Here is a 20418-nt window from a genome sequence, read left to right as displayed (position 1 = left end):
CCAAGATGAGGAGGAATTTCTTCACTCAGTGGGTTGTGAATCTTTGGAATTCTCTACCCCTGAGGTCTGTGGCTGCTCAGTCATTGAGTATATTCAAGATTGCGATTGATAGATTTTTGGACACTAAGAGAATGAAGGGACATGGGGATAGGGCAGGAAAGTGGAGTTGAGGTAGAAGATCAGCCATGATCTTATTGAATAGTGGAGCAGGCTTGAAGGGGGCATATGGTCTACTACTCCTCCTAATTCTTATGTTTGGCATTGAAACAATCAAGTCTAGAAGCAACAAAAGCATGGATGAAGGTTTCCAAAGTGGATGAGCTGAGGCAGTGGTGGAGATAGACGATATTACGTGATCTGCCCAGCATTTCTTCACTGGTATCAGAGGGGCAAAAAATGAAATGCATTAAAACCTGAAGGGGGAAATCCAAATCTCAAATTCATGGGCAGGCTCCCCTAGTGAATTAGATATTCACTTTAAAGATGATACATTCTAGTTAAGTTTAATCAGTTTTATACTTCACAATTGTTGATTTTTAACTTGGGTGGGGAGTAGGGAACACTGTGACATTTGAATTTCCAACAGACTAACCAAGCCATCACCTCTAAAATGTAACTCATCTGCCACTCTTCCACATTCAACCTTCCTGCACCTAGTTCTCAGGCACTTTACTCTTTCTGGACCCAGTTTGGCGAACAATCCCACGCAACTCGCCACTCTTACACGCAGAGACCTCCAACCAACCTGCTTCATACTGACAGTCTTCTCCCTCTCCCCCTCAATCCAACCTGGCACTTCGCTCTCTCCCTTCCTCTGCCCCCCACTTCCTGAGAATAGAAAGTTTATTTGATCATCTGTGAGTTGCCAGAACTTAATCATTTCACATTCTCTCTCAGATGAGGAATTTTGGTCATATCACATTACATTCTTGACTTATTGATGCATAATCATCAACTTGTGCTTTGAAGAAGCCCGCGAGACACATCAATGTACAATAATTTGTAATGTGTGTACAGAGAAAAACTGAGTTTTAAATGAGCTGCCATGCTGCTGTTTGTGAAGTACTTGAACATATTGTCAGTTAACAGTATAACAATATTCTGCATTGACCTCTCTGCAGGCTACGAGGGTTTCAACGACAGTGGAGTGCTCCTGGCTTTCTGTTGACTTCTGATGGGCTGTGCATGTGGGGGGTTGGTAGGGAGCTTACGGTCTCCATTCCCAGCTTTGGGTTTTGCTGGAAGGCGAGGGGCATAGTCAGTCAGTTGGATCCGGGCTGTCAGTGGTATTGTCTGAAATTCTGGAGGCTGGGTCCCCTTCTTCAAGGAACTGTAATTGCTTAAGGCATTTTCAAAGCCTCTTGTCTGCTCAGAGGGATGTGGAGATACGACTATCTAAGTCACAAAATTGGCATCGGAAATAAATAGAGGAAACTGGGCGGGAGGTCGGAAGTATTCATTTTTATTCTGTTGACCCAATCCAGCAGTGATATTCCATAGAATCTTACAACACAAAAGGAGGCCATTTGGCCTATTGTGCCTGTGCCGGCTCTTTAAAAGAGCTCCCAATTTAATCCCACTCCCCTGCTCTTTCCCCATAACCCTGCAGTTTTCTCCCTTCAAGTATTTATTCAATTCCCTTTTGAAAGTTACTATTGAATCTGCTTCCACCACCCTTTCAGGCAGTGCATTCCAGATCATAATAACTTGCTGCATTAAGAAATTTGCTCCTCATCTCACCACCTAGCTCTTTTGCCAATTACCTTAAATGTTTGTCCTCTGGTTACTGACCCTTCTGTCAGTGGAACCAGTTTCTTATTCGCTCTATTAAAACCCTTCATGATTTTGAACACCTCTATTAAATCTCCCCTTAACCTTCTCTGTTCTAGTTAAACAGGTGTACATACTGGTTTTGGGAGGGGTGGAGGGAGGTAGCAAGTTTCACTGTGACATGTGCATTAAGGTATCTGGAGCTGGACCCCAACCATGCAAAAGAGGTACAATTTCTGGATTTGTGAAGGGAAAACCTGCATGAAAGACCTGCCATCTTTGAGTGGTTGAACTTGTAACTGGGGAGGCGCCCAAACTTTTTAATGCTTTGAAAGCTGCTGGAGAATGAGGCGGTTTGGTGGGCTGCATGTAGTAGTACGTCGGCATACAGCGATATTTTACGTTCAATCTCTCCTGCTAGCACTTCGTAGATGCCAGAGATCACTGACTCTAAGTCAGGAGCTCAATGACCAGGGAAAAAAGGAGGGGGCTTGGGGGCAATCTTGTCTGGTTCCTCTGGAACCAGGCAGTGTTGCAGGAAAATTGTAGCCTTTAGGGCACGCTGGCATGAAGGAGAGGGAGTGACTATTATCGTGAAAAGAAATGTTGTGCTCCCGAATATCTGTAGGTAAATACACATTCTACCTTGTGTCCCTGCCTCCAGGTGAGGGGGCAGAAATTACGAGGGGCTGCATAATATTTGACCCTGCCTCCTGAATTTTTGACTCTGGCCCTGTAACATTGAGTCTTGCCATAAGTTTGGGAAGGTGATGCATCCTGACCAATTCTTAATCTTATTACTGAAATCTACAAGACAGCAGGACCAGCCTGTGACTGGGAAGGATCACTGGCCAGGAGCAGGTCATGGGCAATGCCAGATAGAATTTTTTTCTGGAGGGAGCTGGAGACATGCCCTGCCTACCCCAACAGAAATTTTGATTTTTGACACAACAACTTGCATTTATTTATTAGCACCCTTAACGTAGTAAAATGACCCATAGCGCTTCACAGGAGCATTATCAAACAAAATTTGACACCGCACCACATTTGGACAGGTGACCAAAAGTTTGGTCAAAGGTGTAGGTTTTAAAGAGCGTCTAAGGAGGAGAGAGAGGCAGAGAAGCGGAGAGGTTTAGGGAGCGAATTCAGGATTTACTGCCGAGGCAGCGGAAAGCACGGCCGCCAATGGTAGCGCAATGAAAATTGGGGATGTGCAGAGGCCACAGTTGGAGGAGCACAGAGATAAGAACATAAGAAATAGGAGCAGGAGTATGCCATACAGCCCCTTGAGCTTGCTCTGCCATTCAGTAAGATCTCGGAGGGTTGTAGAGTTGGTGGACACTTCATTTATATTTGCAGAATTCCTTCAAGCCCTTTGAATTTTTTAATAGTTGGATAAGTCATGTGTCCTAGAATTATTGTCCAACTCTTTTTTAGCTGCGAGGGTTTGAATAGGTAGTGTTAAAGAGGAAACCAAATTATCCTCCAGTTCCTTCTGATTTTCAGTAATTGCTCCTTAATGCTGCCACAGTCTCCGAACTTCTCCATTACACTGTAGCTTATTTATCTACAGTCTTAAACCTGGCCAGTCTCATCTTGAGCCCTTGTAACTTCCTTGCTCAAGAGTTCAGGAACCCCAGTTTTATTCGGTGCAAGGGCTTTGGTTTCCCGATTTCTGAGCTTGCTTTCCTTCCTGAAGAAGAAAATGTTTTTCCAAATTGTATCATTTACCCCAAGAGTTCTGTTTTCCACCTCAGAAGATGCTTGCCTGTAACTTCAGGTGCAACTACTTTCTCATCCTGACAAAATGACTGGCCAAGAGGAAGGGTAAAATTCCCAGCTGACTGTACACATCCCCGACACTCTGATGTGACATGTCATTCCCCCAGCATTTCAGTCATCTTTAAGACTCTGCCTGGTTCCACCTTCACCCAATAAGAGCTGAAAAATTACAGAATTTTACCAGAATTTGGCTCTGTTTGCATGCTGGCCAGTAGACTGAGTTGGGAAGATGCAAATAGTGAATTGAAAGACTTTGTTCTGTTTTGTTCCTCTGTTCCGAATCTATGATATACTGCCATTTCAAACGGCTGTTATACTCTACTGTTCTACCGCTGTGTGCAGATAAAGCCCTGTTGCTCGGTTTCCCAGCTCCGCAGTCTCCCCAGCATGTCAGTCAGCTACGAAAGCTGAGAAAGAGGACCCGTGTTAAATTAAAGGGCAGCCGATATCTATGGTGATAACTTGTCAGATGGCACTAAGGTGCTGGATCAGTTTAACGAGAAAGTGTTATATGAAGTATCCAAAGTATAATGAATCGGAACAGCATATCAAAACACCCTGGCCCACTTTAACCACTGGCCAGCTGTTCTTATGTAGAATTACAAAAAATTTTACAGCACAGAAACAGGCCATTCGGTCCAACAGGCCTATGCCGGTGTTTATGCTCCACACGAACCTCCACCCTCCTTACTTCATCTCACTGCATCAACATAACCTCCTATTACTTTCTCCCTCATGTACGTATCTAGTTTCCCCTTAAATGCATCTATGCTATAATATGCTATACTTAAAAGCATCTATGCTATCCTATGCCATGCTTTAATTTTTGTGAAAATTGAATAGGCACTCAAGGTATAAACTGAAGAGTTGGTAACTGATGAAGCAGAGCTATAGTGCACAAGTATAACTGTCATCTGAGAGTATTTGGTACTTCACATACAAAATATAATATACCAATCAATCCCTATGCCTCATATTTCCTATATCACTGTCTTCTGTTTAGCTTCCAGATATCTAATGCATCTTCACCAGAATGCATTTCTCTCATTAGGGTCTACAGTTAACAAAGTACAACATGGTGCGTTGACCTCCAAGAACATGAACCAACACTGCTGCTGGCAGCTCGCTTATAAACCTTTTTTCTTCAAAACATTTTTTTTTGCACACCGATGTTGCCACCCGAGTTATAGAATCTGCTCTGCAATGTAAAATGGGTGGATACTATAGTAGGGGAATCCCAGAATATTGAAGAACTGCTGCTGTTGAAACAGTTGTCTAATGCAAAGGTGATATTCTGCCCCAACAGTAAACAAACATTTTCTGTCACACCAGTGTTATGTTTTTACTTTCCATAAAGCCATCCTAATCTCTCTGGACAGCTGAGTGAGTTGAAATAGCGATTAGCTGAGCCACACAGTTGGGTCCTAAGTTTTATCCTCAGACTAGGGTAGCAAAGGGATGTCACTTTTGGCCCCGGTGCCCCTAGGTTAGGGAGGAGAATTCCACCAGTATTACTACTTGGTGAACCCTGCTGAAAGATCATGTAGGTGGATATCTGGTGAGGACTATATTGGCCTTGGCTGTGATGTAATTCATGGTCAAATAGTCCCCCAGTGCTCACCGTCATGACTCCTACATGAAGAATTAGGGGTTACGGGGAGCGGGCAGGAAATTGGACATGAATTTAGATTTGAGGTTAGGATCAGATCAGCCATGATCTTATTGAATGGCGGAGCAGGCTCGAGGGGCCGATTGGCCTACTCCTACTCCTATTTCTTATGTTCTTATGTTCTAAGAATGCCCACTTAGGCAAGGTGCAAGAGGATGTCCAACACTGAAGAAATTGTACCCCAGCAAGAAGACAGGTGAAAACATTGGTGGGAAGAAAGGAAAGCCAAGTGTGTTTCTCCTTTTGCATGTGTAGTTGCTGCCTCTGCTGTGTAATCTGCCCTGAAATATGAGGTGGATTCCACAGCACGGGGAGTCCTAGCATATTACAGTACCACTTCTGTAATGTAACAGTAAACAGTGCTCTGTTACGGCCACCAATTGAACAGCCCTGAGTGTGATATTTGCTACCCACAGAAGTTATTCTGGAGGCTTGAGTGAGACTAGAGTATGGTCTTGGATTGCATTGTGATGAGCCTTTCCTGTAATTTCCCCCTATACATAGAAGTGTGACCAATTCAAGGAAAATTTGTGGAAACCATTTAACTGCTTTTGCATCCAATCTTGGTGTATCTACAGGCAAAATAATGATCGCACCAACAATTGTTTTTCCCCTCCCTTGTTTATACTCCATCCATCCATTTATCTCTCCCCTGCTCCTGTTTAATATTGTCCCTAGTGTTCATGGGTCAGGGTGTTATTTGAATATAGTCTAATGCTGTAGTTGAAAAAAGTGAAAATTTTTGATTTTTAGCAACAGCATGGCCAGTTCCAAGCTCCTCATGCGCTGTATCCGCATGGGATTGCCAACTTTTGCTAAGCCCAAAACTGTAGGGGAGGTAGGCAGTGCAATCAGAGCTTGAGTACTGGTGTTTGCTTTCCTGCTGATGAAAATTCATTAAAACTTTAATGTCTTCACATCGTAAGAGACAGGAGAAAAATGGGAAAAAAACAAACTTCTATTTTAAAGAGTCAGACTGTTGGTGTCTGCATTTCGTATTAAAAATTTCCAGACACACCACTCAAAACCTGGACAGTTGCCAATCTTATGTCTGAACCTTGTAAAATTGAATGTTGGAAATTTATTCCTGTATCTTTATGGAGAGTTGCACAGAACTGAATAAAATTACTGGAAATAGATCGAAAGTCCTAGAAATTGCTGAATTGTAGGCAGTTCTGTGAGGTTGGCTTGTGCCCAATTGAAATGAGGTTAAGACGATCTAAGCTCAATTTACTTTGGTTCACTGTAGCTGGAGGAGGAGACCTTCATCTCAGCAGTTTGGACTGGATTTGAACCTAGATTCTACTGATGAAAGGATGGTGTTCCACCCTGACTATGAAGTACCATAGTCCTCCTGTATTTTAACTTCCATACTTTCTTTTCTCAGTGTTGCATGTCATCCAGCAGGATGGGTAGTCCGGAGACTTGCTGTCTGGCTTCATTGCCACTATAACTGTTGGGAGGTGATGAAGTTTAGCCTGGGATAACTCATTGGTTTTTTGTGTCTTCGAATGACCAGGCTAAGACTAGGAAGTCTCCATTTGAGGCCCCTCAGCCACTTGCAATTATCAATGTCCATGTGAAGCTTTGAACATGTATATGGCCGAAACTAAATGGTCCTGTTTAAAAATAGAATCATTGCAATTGTGGAGCTATTTTGCTAAATCATATATTTTTTCATGGCTGCACTGTCATTAGGATTATTTAATTGATGCCAATAAAAAAAGTCTTGTTAGTTAAACCAGGCGGTATCACTAAACACAGCCATTTTTAAATTGTGCCATGAGACAGGAGACGTGCCAAAGTAAAGAAATGACAGAAGGATAAACCAATAACTTAGTTAATCTAATAACAGTTGTGAGCAAATTCTCTAAACCCATAATTTAAGATAAAATTAGTGAGCAGTTAGAAAAGATTAGGTTAATCAAGGACAGGTAGCACGGATTTGTTAAATGCAAGTCATGTTTGGCAAATTTAATAGATAAAAGGCATGCAGCAATGCCGTATATATGAATTTCCAGAAAGCGTTTGAAAAGCCTTCAAGCTGCTTGTTTTTAAAAAAAAGTTCAGATGCTTGGTATAAGCAGCATGGATAGAAAGTTGGTTGACAAACTGGAAACAAAAGGGTTACATTGAATGGGTGTTGCTTAGATTGGAGAAGATTGGAAGTGGTGTACCCCAGGGGTCAGTCGGGGATCCACTGGTGTGTTTACATATGGACTTGGGCGTAGGGGGCAAAATATCAAAATTTGCTGATGACATGAAAAGGGGTTTGGCAAACAGCAGCAAGATTTTCAGGAGGATGTAGGCAAGTTAGCAGAATGGGCAGACAGGTAATAAGTGCAATTTAATTTGCAAAATGTAAATTACATTTTAGGAGGGAAAACAAGGAATGTAAGTATACCCTCAATGGAAAAATGTTGAAGGGTGTAGGTGAACAGAGAGACTTGGGGGATCAAATATATAATTCCCTGAAAACGTGAGTGTAGCTAGATAAAGCCATAAAAAAGTCAATGGAATGGGTTTTATAAATAGGGGCATAGGATACAAGAGTAAAGAAGTAATAAATGTATTTTTAAAAAAACATTGGTTAGGCCACAGAGTACTGTATGCAGTTTTGGGCGCCCCATTATGGAAAGGACATTAAAGGCACAGACTTACCAGGATTATGCAAGCGATGGGTTATGAGGAGAGAGTGGGAATGTTTACACTGGAACAGAGAAGGCTAGGAGATTTAATGCAGGTTTTTTAAATTTATGAGGGATTTTGACATGGTGAATAGGGAAAGACAATTTCCTCTGGTTGGGGAGTCAAAGCAGTCAGTGAGGAGAGAGGTTAGGAGAAATTTCTTCACAAAAAGGGTTATTAGAGCATGGAATGCTTTGCCACAGAGTAGTTTTGGCAGTCGCAATTGAATCTTTTAAGGGAAAAGTGGACATATATTTAAAGCAGAGGAAGATACAGGGCTATAGGGAGAGAGCAGGGCAGTGGGATTAGTTTTGGATTACTCTAATAAAGAGCTGGTACAGACACAATGGGCCAAATAGTTCCCTTCTGTGCTGTAAATATCGATGATTCTATTACACATTACTAAAATTCTAGTGGTTCCTTCTTACAGGTAATTCACACGGGAGAGGAAAAACAGTCTCTTTTCTGGAATCTACAGTCCATTGTTTGAAATGAAATTCTTGTTTCTGCTGAGGGAGGACTGAGCAAGTCAAGGGCTGGTGGGGGAATTTTAAGAGGTATTTTATGTGCACACTGGAATTGTGATATCTGGTAACTCTGCTATTTGGCAACCAAACCAGCATTCTACCAGTGTATTGATGCAACAAGTTGATGTATTTGATGGCTCAGGTGTCATATGTGTAGTGAAGCGTGATTTTTAAAAGTGAAATATGTGTCTTGGAATATTAACCCTTCTCCCTCCATCTTTCCAGAATTTTGTTGGGCAGTGAGATAAATGATGACCATTCTGGGAGACCATCTAGATCAACAGGAAATACTATTTCTCATCTCACCCCAGAATCACCAAGTTTGCTTAGGTTTCACTATCAGAAAATGTGTATGTGTTTGCCTCTTCCCTGCTCCCCCTTAATCTTTTTGAAACACGAATGAATTTTATAAGGTGCTTAATTTTGACTTCAGTTTTAAAATTTGTGCCATTTATTTCCTTAGTTTCATGTCAAAAATGACAGGTGGTGCGTCCAGAATTTAACAAACATTGTTCCAAGCCTTACTCTCACGTTTTACCCATGCAAGATAATGGCAAATGACTGAATGTCTTAATTGCCATTATAAGCAGTAAATGTAATGGTGGAGCATACAGAAAGTATTTTAATACTCGCACCTGGTTTTATATACAAGTACCATTGGCACTTCTTGGTATCTGTTACCAGGTTTATTGTGTTTAACAGTTTATAATTCATAATCACTTGACATTAATTTAGAGAGACCTGAAATGCTGCATGTGGACTATCGACAGGAGAGCTAGATCATTGCCGAGAAATAATTGAAGTTTAGCAATCTAACCTATATGCTAAATTGAGTGCATGCTTTATCATCATTGGCCTGCTTGTTCAGCCTTCTCGCCTTGTTTCATCAGCTGACCTTGTACAGAGACACCTTTGTTTGGGCTGCTGTGGAGGGCTGTGTGTACATTTTGTATGTAGCCATCTATTTTGAATGCCTCTGCTTCAAACCTACACAAGGCTAGGAATCAAATACTGGGGGTGGGGTAGTGCGAGCGAAATCTTCTAACTGGAAAATCTAATTGTTTATAGCACTTGCGCAGTATGGTCAGTGAAATGCGTTCCAACTGTTTATTCATCATCTGACTTATTTGGGCACTATAAAGTTCATCCTGAATAGAGGCTTATTGTCAATCCCAACAGAACGATCTAGAAAATTAAAATGCTGATAATTATTCAAGACTTAGTGTGCAATACGCAGCACCTTTTTTATAACCTGACAACTTAAGGGGATCTACACCTCATTCTTAGGTTACATAGTTTTCTGGGTGTATTTGCTTCTAATGTTTCTTCCTGTGGACACGGCTCCTATTAATTTATTTAGGCAGTATTTTCTTCCCTGCAAAGAACTGAGTAAGGCAAGTTCTTTCTTTGTGCCACAAATGGGTTTCAAAGCAAGGCTTTTCCACAAAAGACAATTTTTCCACGCCACCTATTGCCAGGCAGAGAACAATTTTGGCAGAAATCTGAAAAGAGGTTGTCTCTTTCCCCTCCCCCCCCCCTCCCCCCCCCCCGGGGCTGGTTTATTAACAAGGTCATTTTTTAATGCTTTAATGCTTTTAAAAAGGACAACAAAAATGGCAAATATCATGGTAGATGCTTCGTCCCTAATTTAAGCCTGACTGTATCATCACTTGTTTCTCGTGGCAAAGGAGAGTTGACTCACTGCCAAAAAATAAATCTGGCAATTCGGCTTCTGTTTGTAGTTAAGCACAATAGGCAGTGACTTAAAAACTGCCAGGCACTACTCCATCGGTCTCTGTTTTTCCACTTAGTGATTTTAACTATTCTTTCTCCTGGAATCTTCCTTCTGTTTTGGCCACTTTAAAATCACATTGAAAATGTTGAGGAGAGGTGAAATCTGCACCAGAACCAAATGTTGGCTTGCATTGAAAAATTCACTTTTTTAAGTACAATTTTAAAATTTGTATAAGAAATGTTAAGCAGGAGGATGGGTTGAGTGAGGAAGCGGGTGGGCTTGTTTTCTTTAATTTGTTGATGAAACTACCCTGTAGTACAAATAAGAGTTGTTGTCAACATTGACTTGACATGAACAATGATGTGACATCCCTTTTATTTAAATAAACAAACTGATGTTTTGGGCAAGGGAGAGGCAATTCACACAAATATCCATAGTTCCATTTGTCCTAAATAAGCGAACATAGGGCTTTTTAACCGGAAACCACTGAGAACCATTACTGGGAATTGGAGAGCAAAATAATGGGCAATTTCACCATTGATTTTAGTTGCTTTTTGAATAGGCTGTCTTGTATTATTAAGAAGTCTTCTCGTGCGTTTTCATTTTTTATCATATGTAGCATTGGTACAAGCAATGCATGTCCTTTGCACCACGTGAGGCAACCAGCTATGTCATGTTCTTTATCCATGTGGAACTGTAAATGAAAACTTGCACTCGGAGAAAACCAACAAGGTCTTGATGTTTATCCAATGATACAGAAATATCATTGTAACACTGAGCTGAATAAGTCAAATTCCATTTTTAATTACACAAAACTTTGGGATTGTTATCAGTGTTTTCAGGATTGATTCATGACTCTGTCTGTTTAGAATTAGCCCGCTGGTTCTTTGTTATTGTATAAGAGAAATTCTGATTTTTATTGCATGGGATTACGGGGTTCTCTTGCTTTTCAGTGAAAGCTACAAATTGCTCCATTGGCTGACTCATAGAAGTACAGAGCAGATCTGGAATCATTGTGCTACAATGCCCAATGCAGGCAGGATGGGCCTGGGAATGGATTTGGAGCTGGTTTGGTTTAGATTACCTTTTAGAAGTTGGCAGGTTTGGTGCAAGAGTAAACACAGTGTGTGCCAGGGAATTGATGCAGAGCTGGTTCTGTGCTTATTCATGCTTGCATCATGAAAGCAAATAGTTGTGATGCAAACACATCCACACAAGACGTGTTCCATATATTTAGCGTGAAGGACAGGAGGCACTTAATTCAATAGCAATTCACAAGACCCACGAGAAAATGGGTCTCTAATGCAGTGGACTATACAGGTCTTGAGATTTATATTTGTGAGTACAGTCAGTGGCGTGAGAACTGCACACCGTCTACTAATCAACACCAGTAGCGCACTCTGAGGCACAAGTGCCTTACTTGGTTATTATAATAGCTATGATGCAACTGTTATAGAGATTTAACTCAGTTATCAGCAGAGTTACTTTCAGTGGTCATCAGGAGATGATTGGAGCCAAAGCTATTTACATGTCTTTGGCAAAGTGAAAAATCTGCCAACCCTGACTACAAGGTCAGCTACCTCAAGCTTTTACTTTTTAACACAAAAAAAGTTATGTTCTGAATGCATGGATGTATTTTACCGATATAATCCAGGTTAAGGCTTTGTAGGTTCTTATTTTAGAATATATAGTTTAAATATATTGGGCTATGGAGGCACTTAATTCTCTTCCTGAAACTGTAGAAAGATTTCTTTGCATTGTTGCATTTTTTATATACAAGTAGGAACATAGGAACAGGAGTAGGCCATTCAGCCCCTCATGCCTGCTCCACCATTTGATAAGACCATGGCTGATCTGTGATCTAACTCCATATACCTGCCTTTGGCCCATATCCCTTAATACCTTTTGGTTGCCAAAAAGCTATCTATCTCAGATTTAAATTTAGCAATTGAGCTAGTATCAATTGCCGTTTGCGGAAGAGAGTTCCAAACTTCTACCACCCTTTGTGTGTAGAAATGTTTTCTAATCTCGCTCCTGAAAGGTCTGGCTCTAATTTTTAGACTGTGCCCCCTACTCCTAAAATCCCCAACCAGCGGAAATAGTTTCTCTCTATCCACCCTATCTGTTCCCCTAAATATCTTATAAACTTCGATCAGATCACCCCTTAACCTTCTAAACTCCAGAGAATACAACCCCAATTTGTGTAATCTCTCCTCGTAACTTAACCTTTGAAGTCCAGGTATCATTCTAGTAAACCTACGCTGCACTCCCTTCAAGGTCAATATGTCCTTCCGAAGGTGCGGTGCCCAGAACTGCTCACAGTACTCCAGGTGTGGTCTAACCAGGGTTTTGTATAGCTGCAGCATAACTTCTGCCCCCTTGTACTCTAGTCCTCTCGATATAAAGGCCAGCATTCCATTAGCCTTATTGATTATTTTCTGCACCTGTTCGTGACACTTCCATGATCTATGTATCTGAACCCCCAAGTCCCTTTGGACATCCACAGTTTTTAACTTTTTACCATTTAGAAAGTACCCTGTTCTATCCTTTTTTTGATCCAAAGTGGATGACCTCACATTTGTCTACATTGAATTCCATTTGCCACAGTTTTGCCCATTCACCTAATCTATCAATATCACTTTGTAATTTTATGTTTTCATCTCCACTGCTTACAATGCCACCAATCTTTGTGTCATCGGCAAACTTAGATATAAGACTTTCTATGCCTTCATCTAAGTTATTACTAAATATTGTGAATAATTGAGGCTCCAAGACAGATCCCTGCGGGACTCCACTAGTCACATCCTGCCAATGTGAGTACCTTCCCATTATCCCTACTCTCTGTCGCCTTTCGCTCAGCCAACTTCCGAACCAAGTCTGTACTTTTCCCTCGATTCCGTGGGCTTCTATCTTAGCTAACAGTCTCTTATGTGGGACCTTATCAAATGCCTTCTGGATGTCCATATAAATAACACTCATTGACATTCCCCTGTCCACTACTTTAGTAACCTCTTCAAAAAATTCAATCAGGTTTGTCAGGCACAACCTACCTTTCACAAATCCATGCTGGCTCTCTCTGATTAACTGAAAATTCTCGAGGTGTTCAGTCACCCTATCCTTAATTATAGACTCCAGCATTTTCCCCACAACAGATGTTAGGCTAACTGGTCTATAATTCCCCGGTTTCCCCCTCTCTCCTTTCTTAAAAAGCGGAGTAAAACTGGGGAACATTTCATATCGTTCTCCTTGTATATACATATTCTTGTAATTAATTTGAGTATGGGGGGGAAATCGACAAAGGAAATCATGGCCTTGTACATTCAGATTTGAAGTCATAGTATAAAGGTTGTATTGTCTAAAAATGCTGCTTTGAAGAAAACTTAAAAGAATTTACGTTTGTGTAGAACCTCACCACAACCTCAGGACATCTCAAAGCACTTCACAATCAATGATTTACTTTTGAAGTGCAGTCACTCTTGTTATTTGGATAAATGTGGCAGCCAATTTGCACATAGCTAGGTCCCATAAACAACGAGGTAAATGCTCAGTTAATCTGTTCATTTGCTGGTGTTGCTTGAGAGAGGAATGTTGTCCGGTACACCAGGAAAGCTCCCTACTCTACTTAGGGTGCCGTGGGATTGTTTGTCCACTAGAGCAGGCTTCAGTTTAACCTCTCACCTGAAAAACAGCACCTGTGACAATGTAACACTCCCTCAATACTGTGCCGAAGTGTCAGCTTAGATTATGTGCTCATCAGGAGTGGGGCTTGATACTTTAAAAAAGCAACAGTGCTACCAACTGAGCCAAATTGACAATTTAGTTTTAGGCTGTAAAAATGCAGAGTCAGTAACCAAGCACCCATTTCCTTTCATAACTAAATTGTAAATGCATTTATAAAGAATGCACATACAATTTTGCTAAACACTGTGCACAAAGCACATTTCTTCCATAGTGCAGGATTCCCTCAAAACTCATCAAACGAATGAGCACGTCAACATTTTAACAGGAGTAATAATAAAAATTTATTCTGAAATATGGGTGGAAATGCTTTTTGTAATCAGTTAAATTTAAGACATGATGAAAGCTTTAGGGGATTGTATGTAGTCTTCAGATATATTAATTGTGGGTTTAATGGTGGAAATAAAAGTTTAGCACAATGCATTTTTATGCGACTGAATCATGTCATGAACTTATGCCTTTGACTGGAAAATTAGGCTCCGAGGGTTTCTTGGACACAGGTGACTTATGAGCTGAGGCAAGAGTGAGGGCAACACATTTCTCTCCCCCTATTCTTCTTAGATCTGCACTGCTGTAATCTCCCCATTTTCTTGCTCCCCCTCCCCCTCCTCCTGCTGGGGAGCTAGACCCATTGGCTTTGGCAGTGACTAGAGAAGTACCATTCTATGGAAAAACAAAGCTGTTTTGCAGAGTGAAGTTAGGTTTCCATTGCTACGACAATGTATTTAATCTTACAGCCCAGACTAGCACTGGAGAAACTTGACTATTAGTGTATCTGAATTTGAATGTCCAGTTGAGGAAGAGTGTTTATAGAGCTAAGCATGGCAGTGTCATGTTCTCCCTGCAGAGCTACCAGGCAGTCACTGCTTTACAAAAATGTTAAGTTCTTTTGAATCCCGCTTTATTATTCTCGAGCTCCATCTAATCTCCCAAGTACTTTTACTTTCCACATTAAGCGTGGACATACGGAATTTTAAAATATTAAAAGCTTCACCTGGTTTTAGATTTATGGTACTTGTAAAAGGAAAATCTGAGCTCACCAGTATTGCACTCACATTGTGCTCAGAGATAAGGTACTTTAGCGCTGTACGTTTTACTTGTTTATAGTCTTGAGGCCATTATTAGAAAGGGAGGATCCAATTCTCCTAAATGCTGCTCTTAACCAATTAGGATTGACATTGTTTTTCTTTACTAAAGTGAGTTGGGTGTTTTGTGCTCTTTGTCTGTTCGGTTTGGTTGACAAGAGTGACTTCAGAGTTACTGTGCACCTGGTCACTTTTGTAACCCAGGGGCAAAAACTGCAGTTGGTATTTTTGTTATACCTGGTGCTTGCAATGTTGCATAATTCTACATATCCTAGCAGCAATTGATGACTGGCATGAATTCCAAAATTTAAAAAACTGTAATTTTTACAACGATGGTGTATCTCTCTCAAATCTCATCAGTAACTTTTTCACGGAAAGGAAAGGAGTTGCATTTCTATAGCGCCTTTCACAACCTCGGGACATCCCAAAGCGCCTTACAGTACTTTTGAAGTGTAGTCCACCACACATGTTGCAACCAGTGCATGGGGGTATTGATGACAATAAATAAGATTTGCATTTATAAAGCACCTTATTGGTGCTTAGGATTTAAAAAAATCACACACACTCCACGTGCAATGAATTACTTCAAAGTACAGGGGCAAATGCGGCAGCAATTTATCTACGAAATAAGATCTCATAAGTAGCAATGAGACAAAATTGCCAGTTAATCTGCTTTTGGTGGTGGTTAAAGGAGGGAGAAAGGTTGGCCAGGGCACCAAGAGAGCTCTCTGCTCTCTGAATCGATCTGTGAGATCTTTAATGTCTACAGGAATAGAGATGTGGTTTAAAGTCTCATTTGAAGGATTACACTTCTGACAATGCAGAACTCCCTCCTTCAGCCCTTGTTTGGAATCTTAGCCTAGTTTATAAGTTCACCCAATTTGCGCATACCAAGGAGCCACAAACAGCAAATGAATGAGTGACCAGATATTAAGTTGCATTTCTATCCAGGAAGCTTGACTTGTATGTTGGTATGATTAATGGTTTGCACCTGTGAATTTACTCCAGCGGTCAATAAAGCAGATTTATTCAAATAGTCGTAGTTTCAAGCTCCACACCGGGATTTGTGCACATAGTCTAGGTTGACACTTAAGTGCAGTACTGAGGAAGTGCTGCATTGTTAGAGGTGCCATCGTTCAAATGAGAGGTTAAATCGAGGTACGGTTTGCCTGTTCAGGTGGATGTAAAAGCAGGGGAGTTTAAAAACAACAACTTGCATTTATATAGCCCTTTTTAATGTAGTAAAATGCTCCAAGTGCTTCACAGAAACATCATCAGACAAAATTTGACAACAAGCCACAAAGACATATTAAGACAGGTGACCAGAAGCTTGATCAGAGGTAGATTTTAAGGAGCGTCTTAAAGGGCGAGAGAGAGGTGGAGAGGTTTAGGGAGGGAATTCTAGAGCTTAGGCAGCTGGAGGCACGGCTGCCAGCGGTGAGTCGATGAAAATCAGAGCTGCATAATAGGCCAGAATTGGAGGAGTGCAAAGATCTCCTGAGGATTGTAGAGCTGGAGGAGGTTAGAGAGGAAGGGGCGAGGCCATGGAGGATTTGGTAACAAAGATGAGAATTTTTAATCGAGGCATTACTGGACCGGGAGCCAATGTCGGTCATTGAGCACGGGTGATTGGTGAATGTGACTTGCTGCGAGTTAGGATATGGGCAGCAGAGTTTTGGATGAGCTCAAGTTTACGGAGGGTGCAAGGTTGGGAGGCTGACCAGGAGAGCATTGGAATAGTTAAGTCTCGAGCTAACAAAGGCATGGACGAGGGTTTCAGCAGCAGATGAGCTGAGGCAGGGTCGGAGACGGGTGATATGGAGGTGGAAGTAGGCGGTCTTGGTGATGGAGAGGATATGAGGTCGGAAGCTCAGCTCAGGGTTAGATAGGATGCTGAGGTTACGTTCAGCCTCAGGCATTGACCGTGGAGGAGGATGGAGTCGGTGGCTAGGGAATGGAATTTGTGGCAGGGACCGAAGACAATGGTTTCAGTCTCCCCAATATTTAATTGGACCTGTCAGTATCCTGGCCAACGTTTATTTCTCAACCTGTACTACCAAACAGATTAATTAGTGATTATCTCACTGTTTTGTGTGTGATCTAGCTGTGCGGAAATTGGCTTTTGCGTTCTCTACATAGTAACGACTACATTTCAAAAGTGATTGATTGGCTCTGAAATTCTTTAGGCTGTCTAGAGGATATGAAAGGCACTATATAAATGCAAGTTTGTCTTTTGCTCATGGTGACTATTGGGAAAAAAAAAATTGTGCTCATTCTTTTAACATTGATAAGTGATCACACGGTACTGAAGGAGTTAAGACAATAACTAAACTGATCCAGGATATGATGTAACTTGTGCCCTGCCTTAATAAAGATTTACTTTTCCAACTGGAATATACTATACCTGCAGTACCATATTCCTATTGTCTTGTGTATATATTGTATGTTTATGGTCCAATTAAAACCGTGTAAATTTATAGTACAGATAATCAAAGTAGGGAAATTTAATCGAGTAATAATGGCTGTGCTTTATTGAGGCTTCAGTCGAAAGTTGACGGATTAATTGAAAACATTCTTGGAACAGACTTTGCAGTTTACCTCTTCTTGCAAAAGCTGTCATTCATTGTGACTGTTGTCCTTGGAGTTGTTTTGTTTTTCCTAATTCCCCGTTGTAGAGTGGGCTGGGTTTGTTTGTGCTGTAAGGTGAGATTGACATCATGCTGGGTGTTATTAAAATCAAGTTCTGAGAAAGAGATCGATGTTGCAGGAAGGGGAAGATTTGCGCCAATCCCTTGTAGGATGAGCCTGCTTGTTAAACAGGTTACTGGAGCATGTCATGTGATACTGTTGGGGCAGGTTTGTTGCCAACACCCTCCAGCAAAAAGGTGGTGGAATCCAGTCGGCTGAATAAGTGGCAGCTAGTCAGAATTTGTTTCATAGCTGTTTTCTATTTAAGTTTATTCCCCTTGTCCTAAGCACTGCTGTTTAAAATTGAGAAAATGAGGGAAATCCATCAGAAGGATCCTGAAATGAAAGGGTTAGTCCTAAAAAAAAGGTTAACCAGTTAGCTTCCCGGTAGGTAGCAAAGTCCTCGAGTAAGGCATAGCTGAATGAAGTACGTAGCACACTTTTTTCCTCTCCTGAGTGAGGGCTTGGCGTCTCTTGTTTAAAGTTTACTTTTCTGCACTCGAGTGGGATCAGTGCTGGTGGTGAATAATTTATAACCACCATGAATGGGCTCATTAGTTGCCTTTTCAGAGTTTAAATGAGTTTTGTGGTTGTCATTACACCAGCCTTCTGTTCGGCTGAACGGTAAAATGACAGTTTGGCAGTGTCCTCGCTTGTAACAGGGGCAGCCAGCCTCCTTTCATTCGAGGATTTGCCGTTGTGTTTTGCTAAGGCTGTTCAGATATATACAGCTAAGCTGCCCTTGCCCGGCAGCCCTCGCTCTGCTTAACAGCTTCAAGACCACTGCCGCGGTAAGTAACGAAAACCTTGTACGCTGTCTTTTAGAAATGTATTCAGTCTATCTTTCACAGATTATTTTTCTTCGGTATCAGGGGCCCCCATGGATTCTGGAGTTATTACTTGATAGGAGGATTACTTTCTGACAGAAATTGTCAACTGTAAACAAAGAAGCAGGATTCAATATTTGTGAAATTTGACCATTAGTTGATTTATTTGTCAAGAAGGTGAGAGGCTATTATTTTTAATGAAACCATTTTCTAAGTGGAGTGGGAGGGGGATACTGTGACTAAATAATTAATTCTATCCGTATGTAGATGTTAGACTATTTTCAAGTACTGAAAATTATAACCAGATATGATACAGTAGTTCTAAATCTTCAATTTAAAAGATGTTCCCTGTAAATCAGTTGTTGAAGCACAGTGTGAGAGGATACCATAATTTTGGTCAGGCATATAAAGAAAAAGAAATAACTTGCATTTATATAACGCCTTTCACAACCTTAGGACGCCTCAATGCACTTTACAGCCAATGAAGTACTTTTGAAGTGTAGGAAACACGGCAGCCAATTTACACACAGCAAGGTCCCACAAACAACACTGAGATAATCTGTCTTAGTGATGTTGGTTGAGAGTAAATATCGGTCAGGACACTGGGGAGAACTCCCCTGCTCTTCATGTCGCCACTGGCTCTTTTGCTGATCACCTTAAATCTGTGTCCTCTGGTTACTGACCCTTCTGCCACTGGAAACAGTTGCTCCTTATTAACTCTGTCAAAACTGTTCGTGATTTTGAACACCTCCATCAAATCTCCCCATAACCTTCTCTGCTCTAAGGAGAACAACCCCAGCTTCTACAGTCTCTCCACATAACTGAAGACCCTATCCCTAGCAACATTCTAGTAAATCTCTCTGCACCCTCTCTAAGGTCTTGACATCCTTCCTAAAGTGTGGTGCCGAGAATTGAACACAGTACTGCATCTGAGGCCTGACCAGTGTTTTATAAAGGTTTAGCATAACGTCCTTGCTTTTGTACTCTATGCCGCTATTAATAAAGCCCAGGATCCCATATGCTTTTTTAACAACCTTCTCAACTTGTTCTGCCACCTTCAAAGATTTGTGTATGTGCAACGGCAGGTCTCTCTGTTCTTGCACTCCCTTTAGAATTGTACCATTTACTGTATATTGCCTCTCTTCACTCTTCCTACCAATGTGCATCACTTCACACTTCTCCATGTTAAATTTCATCTGCCCTGTGTCTACCCATTTCACCATTCTTTGTGTCATCGTAAGTTACGGCACAAAAGGAGGCCATTCAGCCCATCGTGTCCTTGCTGGTCGAAAAAGAGCTATCCAGCTTAATTCCACTTTCAAACACTTGGCCTGTAGCCCTGTAGGCTATGGTACTTCAAGTGCATATCCATGTACTTTTTAACTGAGTTGAGGGTTTCTGCCTCTACCACCCTTTCAGGCAGTGAGTTCCAGACCCCCACCACCCTCTGGGTGAAAAAAATTCTCCTCAGCTCCCCTCTAATCCTTCTACCAATTATTTTAAATCTATGCCCCTGGTCACTGACCCCTTTGCTAAGGGAAATAGGTCCTCCCTATCCACTCAATCTAGGCCACTCATAATTTTATACACCTCAAATAAATCTCCCCTCAGCCTCCTTTGTGCCAAAGAAAACAACCCCAGCCTATCCAATCTTTTCTCATAACTAAAATTCTCCAGCCCTGGCAACATCTTTGTAAATCTCCTCTGTACTCTCTCTAGTGCAATCACATCTTTCCTGTAATGTGGTGACCAGAACTGTAAGCAGTACTCAAGCTGTGGCCTAACTAGTGTTTTATACAGTTCTAGTATAACCTCCCTGCTCTCATAGTCTATGCCTCGGCTAATAAAGGAAATTATCCAGTATGCCTTTTTAACCACGTTATCTACCTGTCCTGCTACCTTCAGGGAT

The 20418-nt window shown here is 41.3% G+C and overlaps 1 protein-coding gene across 6 annotated transcripts in view; it reads left to right on the top strand.

Annotated features, from left to right (window-relative positions):
* Positions 1-20418, top strand: part of foxn3 (forkhead box N3) — a 324620-nt gene that overhangs the window by 81310 nt on the left and 222892 nt on the right. Inside the window, exon 1 of one of the 6 annotated variants that reach the window (XM_067992052.1) lies at positions 8717-8786. The exons of the other annotated variants lie outside the window; for them this stretch is intronic. The gene's annotated coding sequence lies outside the window, so the exon portion shown is untranslated. Of the gene's footprint in view, positions 1-8716; positions 8787-20418 lie in introns of those variants that run through there. 6 annotated transcript variants of the gene reach the window in all.

This window comes from Heptranchias perlo, chromosome 10 (genome assembly GCF_035084215.1).
Source record: "Heptranchias perlo isolate sHepPer1 chromosome 10, sHepPer1.hap1, whole genome shotgun sequence".
Classification (NCBI taxonomy): domain Eukaryota; kingdom Metazoa; phylum Chordata; class Chondrichthyes; order Hexanchiformes; family Hexanchidae; genus Heptranchias; species Heptranchias perlo.
The sequence above is the reverse complement of the archived record's forward strand: the minus strand, read 5'-3'. Positions and strand labels throughout refer to the sequence as shown.